Genomic DNA, 11,918 nt, shown 5'->3' with positions numbered 1-11,918 from the left:
CCTCCACTTGATCCTTGCAAAAGGATTTATGCTCAACTCATTCCAATTATGGACCATCGTTAGAGAGGTCCATATTGTTATTTCTCGTCACTACCTCCCCGTGCCGGGATTGGGTAATTTACGCGCCTGCTGCCTTCCTTGGATGTGGTAGCCATTTCTCAGGCTCCCTCTCCGGAATCGAACCCTGATTCCCCGTTACCCGTCGCAACCATGGTAGTCCTCTACACTACCATCAATAGTTGATAGGGCAGACATTTGAAAGATCTGTCGTCAGTCGCAAGCGACCGTACGATCGGCATCCTTATCCAGATTTCAACTCAAAGCGCCCGGAGGCGATTGGTTTAACTAATAAGTGCACCAGTTCCGCCGACCCGGAGGCCAACAGTCCCGGCATAATGCATGTATTAGCTCTGGCTTTTCCACAGTTATCCAAGTAACTGTTTGGATGAGGATCTTGTAAATTATAGCTGTTATACTGAGCCTTATGCGGTTTCACTTTCTAGGAAGCTTGTACTTAGACATGCATGGCTTAACCTTTGAGACGAGCGTATATCACTGGTAGGATCAACCAGAATTCGAGTCAATTGCTTGAACACGAACTACACTCTTGATCACGCGAGGCGCAAGTCCCCCGTGACCACCGAGATTTGTTCTCTGACGCCGGAGCGTCGTTGGCGCCACTCGCTAAGGCACAAGCAGGCAACGTCGGATGCATTGCACACGGCTAGCGGATCTCTCTGCACTGCGTCGGGGGTGTCCCCCCAACGTCTGTCTGGAGACATTGCTAGGCCGGTACGGCACTCTGCGCACTCTTGCTTGACCTCTTTGAGCAACGGGCCTCTAAGCGGGGGTGTATGCTGGTACGACATCGACTGGTACATTGCACTCACTAACGATCTCTCTGCACTGCATGTCACTCACAACCACCGTGACGGGAGACTTTGCTAGCTTGTACGATACTCTGCGCATGCCCGTACGTTGCACATCGACTGGTACATTGCACGCACTAACGATCTCTCTGCACTGCATGGGACTCTCAACCACCGTGACGGGAGACTTTGCTAGTTCGTACGATACTCTGCGCATGCGCGAACACAACACTTCGACTGGTACATTGCACGCACTAACGATCTCTCTGCACTGCATGGTACTCATTACTTTACCACCGTGACGGGAGACTTTGCTAGTTCGTACGATACTCTGCGCATGTGTATATGTTTAGCAACCCAACCAACTTGAGCACCTAGGGGAAGTTGTGATGCCATCTGAACACCCACCGACTGATGCATTGAACGGCTAAAGTTGACCTTCAATCCGAACTGGCACTCTGCGGCGTGGAGGCAGTTGCGCGACCACTCCTATCCCAAACCAACAAAGCAAGGTGTATCCTACGTGCTCGCTACAAGCACACCACGACGGGACACATTGAACGGTTCAGCGATCTCTCTGCACTAGTGGAATGATACCACCGTGATACGGGAGACTTTGCTACAGCGGCTTCTCTGCACTGCTGGGCTACCACCAATGTGACGGGAGACATTGCTAGCGGTCACTCTGCACTAGTGGAAGAACTCCACCGTGATACGGGAGACATTGCTAACGGTCACTCTGCACAGGTGCCAATACCACCTCGTGACGGGAAACATTGCTGAAAGCGGCTTCTCTGCACTGCTGGGCTACCACCAATGTGACGGGAGACATTGCTAGCGGTCACTCTGCACTAGTGGAAGAACTCCACCGTGATACGGGAGACATTGCTAACGGTCACTCTGCACAGGTGCCAATACCACCTCGTGACGGGAAACATTGCTTTAAACCGAACGGCATCTCTGCGCGTGAACTTGCAACTTGCACCCCAACTTGTTACATCTGGTCGAACGGGTGCGCACGACGGGACACATTGCACGGTTCAGCGATCTCTCTGCACTAGTGGAAGAACTCCACCGTGATACGGGAGACTTTGCTACAGCGGCTTCTCTGCACTACTGGGCTACCACCTTGTGACGGGAGACATTGCTAGCGGTCACTCTGCACTAGTGGAAGAACTCCACCGTGATACGGGAGACATTGCTAACGGTCACTCTGCACAGGTGCCAATACCACCTCGTGACGGGAAACATTGCTGAAAGCGGCTTCTCTGCACTGCTGGGCTACCACCTTGTGACGGGAGACATTGCTAGCGGTCACTCTGCACTAGTGGAAGAACTCCACCGTGATACGGGAGACATTGCTAACGGTCACTCTGCACAGGTGCCAATACCACCTCGTGACGGGAAACATTGCTTTAAACCGAACGGCATCTCTGCGCGCATACACCCCAACAACACTAGACGAACATTGTCTTTGGCTACTCCGATCGGTATACATGATTATGACGGATACATTGAATGGCTATAGTGGGTTGGGTTGAAATTACCGCGGCTGCATTTTTGTTAAAACTGTAAACCGTACGGTGTCCTTCTAACAGGCGGATACCTTTGTACGGCTACAGAGTTGAATTACCCGGCTGCGTTTTGACCACTATAGTCCAATCGGTACTCTGCACTCTCATGTATACTAATGTTTCACTTGGATACACCCCACTGTTTTGTCCTACGGGCGTGTAAGCTCTCCACGACGGGATGCATTGATTGGTTCAGCGATCTTTCTGCACTTCGTGGATCTACTCCTTCGATGTGTCGGGAAACATTGCTAGCGGTCACTCTGCACTAGTGGAAGAACTCCACCGTGATACGGGAGACATTGCTAACGGTTACTCTGCACCTCGTCGAGTTACCACCGTGTGTCGGAAGACTTTGCTCCTGAGTCTCTCTGCACTGCGTAAGCTACCGCCGTGTGTCGGGAAGCATTGCTAGCGGTCACTCTGCACTAGTGGAATGATACCACCGTGATACGGGAGACATTGCTAACGGCTACTCTGCACTTCGCGGACCTGCTTACTCTGTGACGGGAGACTTGCTAGCGGCTTCTCTGCACTACTGGGCTACCACCTTGTGACGGGAGACATTGCTAGCGGTCACTCTGCACTAGTGGTAGAACACCACCGTGATACGGGAGACATTGCTAACGGTCACTCTGCACAGGTGCCAATACCACCTTGTGACGGGAAACATTGCTAGAAACCGATCGGCATCTCTGCGCGATTACTTGAACACACCCCCAACTTAGTCAACTGTTAAACTTTTTCGTAATCACGGCGGGACACATTGCTCGAGCTCTAACGGACCTCTGCACGCATGAAACATGGTGGCGGGAATCATTGCTAGAACCGAACGGCGCCTCTGCGCGATGTACAAGCTCAACAGGAACCTCGTATCGGCTGCCGAGCCGGAGCTCGAACAACTTGGACTATCACCTCTAATTATATCAACTCACACCTCCCCCGAGGGTTCCGCAGAATTGCTTCTGGGTCCCCTTATCGTTAATTGCGATTCGTGTTTGCATTACACTACATTGAGCTATTCCAACTTGTTTATCCGCATGGCGAACATTTGCTGCATAGAACATTTAAGTTCCACTTTGCTCTCCCCTACGTGGGTCTGAGCTTCGCTCTCAGGGAAAGTTATGCCACATTTGGTAAGGGAAACCCGGTTTCATCACGCTATTTTACCTGCACCATGACCCCAGACACATTTGTTCAATGGATTAGATCCAAGGAACGCCGACAAACCATGCACCACTACCCTTAATAGCTCATCGAGCTTAGCGTGAATCCTTCGAGTTTCCCTAAAAAGTTCGATTGGTCTTGCAGTGTTTAAAGACAACGAAGCTTAGTTTCAAGCATGCATTTAATATACGCTTACGAAAACCTCTTAAACTGTTACGACTTTTATGCTTGAAACCATCACGACGAAGTCTTAGGGTCCGTAGACCCGTGATGTACCGCTCCAGGGAGCTTTTTGAAAGGTTGGGTAGGTCCTTTCAGGGTCCGTAGACCCTCTACGCTGCCAGTTCTCAGCGTAAGAGTACAGCAAACTAGCCAGCTACTGTCTCTTCATGGGTCCGAAGACCCAAAAATATATTTGCTACTGACCACCTTAAGCGATGCTGGGGTGTCTGTAATTTTCGAGATTTTGTCCCCGGGACACCTAGTCCGGGGCATAAGCCGTGTACTACAAGGCCTAATTTTACTCTAATATACGCATATCAACTCGAAATCATAGGTTAAGATCATCGGCAGACACCACCAGACACCACTTTTGCTTCATAAGTTCGGACTATGGTCATACGACGAACTAAATCGGGGAGGGGACGTATGACCCAAATGGGGGCCGAAATGACCCACCGACACCTCAAACCATGCTCCTACGACAAAATAGAGGTAAAAACTACGATTTGGTGAAATTTTCATTTTTGACCTCGGAGCAAGGTACCCTCCCTATAGTAGGCAATGAACAAATGATCATGTTCCCAGGAGGGCAAAAGTTGGGAACTCGAGAGGAAAGCGCTAATGGCGCGCCTTACCTAGGGGCCCGTAGAGTAAAAAGGGTACCCCCAAAAAAGTTGTTGTTTGACGTTCTGGTTTCACTTTTCATCATCTAAAATGCGTTTTCTACACGTTTTCAGTGATTTTGGCGAAAAAAAATTTTTTGACTACTCGAGCTCTCCGGCCCGTTCGGTGACCATTTTTTGACAAAAGCTAGGGAGCTGCCCCTAGGTTTGGGGTGTCACAAAATTTTGAAAAGTGGTCAAAAAACCACTATCCAGAATCGGATGTAGAATCATTAGACGAACTTAAAATTGTTCTACGACCCATGTCTGCGACGTTTAGTTTTCGAGTTATGGCCCGCCGTAGGTCTGACGGAGAACTTTTGCTAAGCGCACTTTGATGTTTGTATGAAAAAGTACCCTACCTAGGGACGCGTAGAGCAAATTGGTACCCCGGGCATGTTGTCGGTTGACTTTCTGGTTGCACTTTCATCATCTAGGGTGTGTTTCTGACACGTTTTGAGGGTTTTTAGCGAAAAAAATTTTTTTGACTACTCGAGCTCTCCGGCCCGTTCGGTGCACTTTTTTGCAAAAAGCTAGGGAGCTGTCCCTAGGTTCGGGGTGTCACAAAATGATGAAAAGTGGTCAAAAAACCACTATCCAGAATCGGATAGAGAATGATTAGACGAGCTTAAAATTGTTCTACGACCCATGTCTGCGACGTTTAGTATTCGAGTTATGGCCCGCCGTAGGTCTGACCGAGCAATTTTTGTTCCGCGCACTTTGTGCACCGTGCACATTGATGTTTGTATGAAAAAGTACCCTACCTAGGGACGCGTAGAGCAAATTGGTACCCCCGGGCATGTTGTCGGTTGACTTTCTGGTTGCACTTTTCATCATCTAGGGTGTGTTTCTGACACGTTTTGAGGGTTTTTAGCGAAAAAAATTTTTTTGACTACTCGAGCTCTCCGGCCCGTTCGGTGCACTTTTTTGCAAAAAGCTAGGGAGCTGTCCCTAGGTTCGGGGTGTCACAAAATGATGAAAAGTGGTCAAAAAACCACTATCCAGAATCGGATAGAGAATGATTAGACGAGCTTAAAATTGTTCTACGACCCATGTCTGCGACGTTTAGTATTCGAGTTATGGCCCGCCGTAGGTCTGACCGAGCAATTTTTGTTCCGCGCACTTTGTGCACCGTGCACATTGATGTTTGTATGAAAAAGTACCCTACCTAGGGACGCGTAGAGCAAATTGGTACCCCCGGGCATGTTGTCGGTTGACTTTCTGGTTGCACTTTTCATCATCTAGGGTGTGTTTCTGACACGTTTTGAGGGTTTTTAGCGAAAAAAATTTTTTTGACTACTCGAGCTCTCCGGCCCGTTCGGTGCACTTTTTTGCAAAAAGCTAGGGAGCTGTCCCTAGGTTCGGGGTGTCACAAAATGATGAAAAGTGGTCAAAAAACCACTATCCAGAATCGGATAGAGAATGATTAGACGAGCTTAAAATTGTTCTACGACCCATGTCTGCGACGTTTAGTATTCGAGTTATGGCCCGCCGTAGGTCTGACCGAGCAATTTTTGTTCCGCGCACTTTGTGCACCGTGCACATTGATGTTTGTATGAAAAAGTACCCTACCTAGGGACGCGTAGAGCAAATTGGTACCCCCGGGCATGTTGTCGGTTGACTTTCTGGTTGCACTTTTCATCATCTAGGGTGTGTTTCTGACACGTTTTGAGGGTTTTTAGCGAAAAAAATTTTTTTGACTACTCGAGCTCTCCGGCCCGTTCGGTGCACTTTTTTGCAAAAAGCTAGGGAGCTGTCCCTAGGTTCGGGGTGTCACAAAATGATGAAAAGTGGTCAAAAAACCACTATCCAGAATCGGATAGAGAATGATTAGACGAGCTTAAAATTGTTCTACGACCCATGTCTGCGACGTTTAGTATTCGAGTTATGGCCCGCCGTAGGTCTGACCGAGCAATTTTTGTTCCGCGCACTTTGTGCACCGTGCACATTGATGTTTGTATGAAAAAGTACCCTACCTAGGGACGCGTAGAGCAAATTGGTACCCCCGGGCATGTTGTCGGTTGACTTTCTGGTTGCACTTTTCATCATCTAGGGTGTGTTTCTGACACGTTTTGAGGGTTTTTAGCGAAAAAAATTTTTTTGACTACTCGAGCTCTCCGGCCCGTTCGGTGCACTTTTTTGCAAAAAGCTAGGGAGCTGTCCCTAGGTTCGGGGTGTCACAAAATGATGAAAAGTGGTCAAAAAACCACTATCCAGAATCGGATAGAGAATGATTAGACGAGCTTAAAATTGTTCTACGACCCATGTCTGCGACGTTTAGTATTCGAGTTATGGCCCGCCGTAGGTCTGACCGAGCAATTTTTGTTCCGCGCACTTTGTGCACCGTGCACATTGATGTTTGTATGAAAAAGTACCCTACCTAGGGACGCGTAGAGCAAATTGGTACCCCCGGGCATGTTGTCGGTTGACTTTCTGGTTGCACTTTTCATCATCTAGGGTGTGTTTCTGACACGTTTTGAGGGTTTTTAGCGAAAAAAATTTTTTTGACTACTCGAGCTCTCCGGCCCGTTCGGTGCACTTTTTTGCAAAAAGCTAGGGAGCTGTCCCTAGGTTCGGGGTGTCACAAAATGATGAAAAGTGGTCAAAAAACCACTATCCAGAATCGGATAGAGAATGATTAGACGAGCTTAAAATTGTTCTACGACCCATGTCTGCGACGTTTAGTATTCGAGTTATGGCCCGCCGTAGGTCTGACCGAGCAATTTTTGTTCCGCGCACTTTGTGCACCGTGCACATTGATGTTTGTATGAAAAAGTACCCTACCTAGGGACGCGTAGAGCAAATTGGTACCCCCGGGCATGTTGTCGGTTGACTTTCTGGTTGCACTTTTCATCATCTAGGGTGTGTTTCTGACACGTTTTGAGGGTTTTTAGCGAAAAAAATTTTTTTGACTACTCGAGCTCTCCGGCCCGTTCGGTGCACTTTTTTGCAAAAAGCTAGGGAGCTGTCCCTAGGTTCGGGGTGTCACAAAATGATGAAAAGTGGTCAAAAAACCACTATCCAGAATCGGATAGAGAATGATTAGACGAGCTTAAAATTGTTCTACGACCCATGTCTGCGACGTTTAGTATTCGAGTTATGGCCCGCCGTAGGTCTGACCGAGCAATTTTTGTTCCGCGCACTTTGTGCACCGTGCACATTGATGTTTGTATGAAAAAGTACCCTACCTAGGGACGCGTAGAGCAAATTGGTACCCCCGGGCATGTTGTCGGTTGACTTTCTGGTTGCACTTTTCATCATCTAGGGTGTGTTTCTGACACGTTTTGAGGGTTTTTAGCGAAAAAAATTTTTTTGACTACTCGAGCTCTCCGGCCCGTTCGGTGCACTTTTTTGCAAAAAGCTAGGGAGCTGTCCCTAGGTTCGGGGTGTCACAAAATGATGAAAAGTGGTCAAAAAACCACTATCCAGAATCGGATAGAGAATGATTAGACGAGCTTAAAATTGTTCTACGACCCATGTCTGCGACGTTTAGTATTCGAGTTATGGCCCGCCGTAGGTCTGACCGAGCAATTTTTGTTCCGCGCACTTTGTGCACCGTGCACATTGATGTTTGTATGAAAAAGTACCCTACCTAGGGACGCGTAGAGCAAATTGGTACCCCCGGGCATGTTGTCGGTTGACTTTCTGGTTGCACTTTTCATCATCTAGGGTGTGTTTCTGACACGTTTTGAGGGTTTTTAGCGAAAAAAATTTTTTTGACTACTCGAGCTCTCCGGCCCGTTCGGTGCACTTTTTTGCAAAAAGCTAGGGAGCTGTCCCTAGGTTCGGGGTGTCACAAAATGATGAAAAGTGGTCAAAAAACCACTATCCAGAATCGGATAGAGAATGATTAGACGAGCTTAAAATTGTTCTACGACCCATGTCTGCGACGTTTAGTATTCGAGTTATGGCCCGCCGTAGGTCTGACCGAGCAATTTTGTACTGAAATGTATGGCGGATATATTATTACTCAAACAACATTGCCTTGTATCGTGTCCTACTTGGTCGGCACGGTAAGTATCGACTATAACAAGATTAAATGGATTGAGTGATAACATTTTAAGCCCATTTCCTAAGCCGTGCACCAAAATTGTGTACCGATCAGGGAAAGTACACTACGTACGCGTTCATGGATGTCCATGTTGGTACAAGTTGCCGGTCAGGATAGCCGTGCACCAAAATTGTGTACCGATCAGGGAAAGTACAACACGGAGGGCGCAGCCCGAGCGTACGCGTTCATGGATGTCCATGTTGGTACACATGCACCAAAATTGTGTACCGATCAGGGAAAGTACACTACGTACGCGTTCATGGATGTCCATGTTGGTACAAGTTGCCGGTCAGGATAGCCGTGCACCAAAATTGTGTACCGATCAGGGAAAGTACAACACGGAGGGCGCAGCCCGAGCGTACGCGTTCATGGATGTCCATGTTGGTACACATGCACCAAAATTGTGTACCGATCAGGGAAAGTACAACACGGAGGGCGCAGCCCGAGCGTACGCGTTCATGGATGTCCATGTTGGTACACATGCACCAAAATTGTGTACCGATCAGGGAAAGTACACTACGTACGCGTTCCTGGATGTCCATGTTGGTACAAGTTGCCGGTCAGGATAGCCGTGCACCAAAATTGTGTACCGATCAGGGAAAGTACAACACGGAGGGCGCAGCCCGAGCGTACGCGTTCATGGATGTCCATGTTGGTACACATGCACCAAAATTGTGTACCGATCAGGGAAAGTACACTACGTACGCGTTCATGGATGTCCATGTTGGTACAAGTTGCCGGTCAGGATAGCCGTGCACCAAAATTGTGTACCGATCAGGGAAAGTACAACACGGAGGGCGCAGCCCGAGCGTACGCGTTCATGGATGTCCATGTTGGTACACATGCACCAAAATTGTGTACCGATCAGGGAAAGTACACTACGTACGCGTTCCTGGATGTCCATGTTGGTACAAGTTGCCGGTCAGGATAGCCGTGCACCAAAATTGTGTACCGATCAGGGAAAGTACAACACGGAGGGCGCAGCCCGAGCGTACGCGTTCATGGATGTCCATGTTGGTACAAGTTGCCGGTCAGGATAGCCGTGCACCAAAATTGTGTACCGATCAGGGAAAGTACAACACGGAGGGCGCAGCCCGAGCGTACGCGTTCATGGATGTCCATGTTGGTACAAGTTGCCGGTCAGGATAGCCGTGCACCAAAATTGTGTACCGATCAGGGAAAGTACACTACGTTCCTATGACTTGGGTGAAAAGTGTTGATAAAGTGCCGGATAGGATAGACGGTGGCTTATCGTACACATCACAAACAAAAACCCCTTAGTGAGCAGTAGCAAGTGTCGATGGAACAAAGCGAAGGCAATACAAACTGATCAAGTACAATAAAGAACGCTACGTACTAGGACTTCTGTCCAAGAATGGTGTCCGCGACGGGAGGGCAATGGTCGAGCAAGCAGGTTTCCCTAGTAAACCTTGTATGGTAAACATACCCAAGCGTGTCCGTATGCACGCAACGATAGTCACGAACGGGCACATACCTAGGGAAAGTACTCTACGTACTAGGACTTCTGTCCAAGAATGGTGTCCGCGACGGGAGGGCAATGGTCGAGCAAGCAGGTTTCCCTAGTAAACCTTGTATGGTAAACATACCCAAGCGTGTCCGTATGCACGCAACGATAGTCACGAACGGGCACATACCTAGGGAAAGTACTCTACGTACTAGGACTTCTGTCCAAGAATGGTGTCCGCGACGGGAGGGCAATGGTCGAGCAAGCAGGTTTCCCTAGTAAACCTTGTATGGTAAACATACCCAAGCGTGTCCGTATGCACGCAACGATAGTCACGAACGGGCACATACCTAGGGAAAGTACTCTACGTACTAGGACTTCTGTCCAAGAATGGTGTCCGCGACGGGAGGGCAATGGTCGAGCAAGCAGGTTTCCCTAGTAAACCTTGTATGGTAAACATACCCAAGCGTGTCCGTATGCACGCAACGATAGTCACGAACGGGCACATACCTAGGGAAAGTACTCTACGTACTAGGACTTCTGTCCAAGAATGGTGTCCGCGACGGGAGGGCAATGGTCGAGCAAGCAGGTTTCCCTAGTAAACCTTGTATGGTAAACATACCCAAGCGTGTCCGTATGCACGCAACGATAGTCACGAACGGGCACATACCTAGGGAAAGTACTCTACGTACTAGGACTTCTGTCCAAGAATGGTGTCCGCGACGGGAGGGCAATGGTCGAGCAAGCAGGTTTCCCTAGTAAACCTTGTATGGTAAACATACCCAAGCGTGTCCGTATGCACGCAACGATAGTCACGAACGGGCACATACCTAGGGAAAGTACTCTACGTACTAGGACTTCTGTCCAAGAATGGTGTCCGCGACGGGAGGGCAATGGTCGAGCAAGCAGGTTTCCCTAGTAAACCTTGTATGGTAAACATACCCAAGCGTGTCCGTATGCACGCAACGATAGTCACGAACGGGCACATACCTAGGGAAAGTACTCTACGTACTAGGACTTCTGTCCAAGAATGGTGTCCGCGACGGGAGGGCAATGGTCGAGCAAGCAGGTTTCCCTAGTAAACCTTGTATGGTAAACATACCCAAGCGTGTCCGTATGCACGCAACGATAGTCACGAACGGGCACATACCTAGGGAAAGTACTCTACGTACTAGGACTTCTGTCCAAGAATGGTGTCCGCGACGGGAGGGCAATGGTCGAGCAAGCAGGTTTCCCTAGTAAACCTTGTATGGTAAACATACCCAAGCGTGTCCGTATGCACGCAACGATAGTCACGAACGGGCACATACCTAGGGAAAGTACTCTACGTACTAGGACTTCTGTCCAAGAATGGTGTCCGCGACGGGAGGGCAATGGTCGAGCAAGCAGGTTTCCCTAGTAAACCTTGTATGGTAAACATACCCAAGCGTGTCCGTATGCACGCAACGATAGTCACGAACGGGCACATACCTAGGGAAAGTACTCTACGTACTAGGACTTCTGTCCAAGAATGGTGTCCGCGACGGTCGGGGAAGCAGGTTACTTATCATGGCAAACAAGTTAAATAGCTACCTTAAGAGAACGAAAGTTACTGTGGATGGAACAAAACGTGTGCCTAGAATTCCTTCCTGGTTTCCCTAGTAAACCTTGTATGGTAAACATACCCAAGCGTGTCCGTATGCACGCAACGATAGTCACGAACGGGCACATACCTAGGGAAAGTACTCTACGTACTAGGACTTCTGTCCAAGAATGGTGTCCGCGACGGGAGGGCAATGGTCGAGCAAGCAGGTTTCCCTAGTAAACCTTGTATGGTAAACATACCCAAGCGTGTCCGTATGCACGCAACGATAGTCACGAACGGGCACATACCTAGGGAAAGTACTCTACGTACTAGGACTTCTGTCCAAG

Source organism: Anopheles merus, unplaced genomic scaffold, assembly GCF_017562075.2.
Source record: "Anopheles merus strain MAF unplaced genomic scaffold, AmerM5.1 LNR4000019, whole genome shotgun sequence".
Classification (NCBI taxonomy): domain Eukaryota; kingdom Metazoa; phylum Arthropoda; class Insecta; order Diptera; family Culicidae; genus Anopheles; species Anopheles merus.
The sequence above is the reverse complement of the archived record's forward strand: the minus strand, read 5'-3'. Positions refer to the sequence as shown.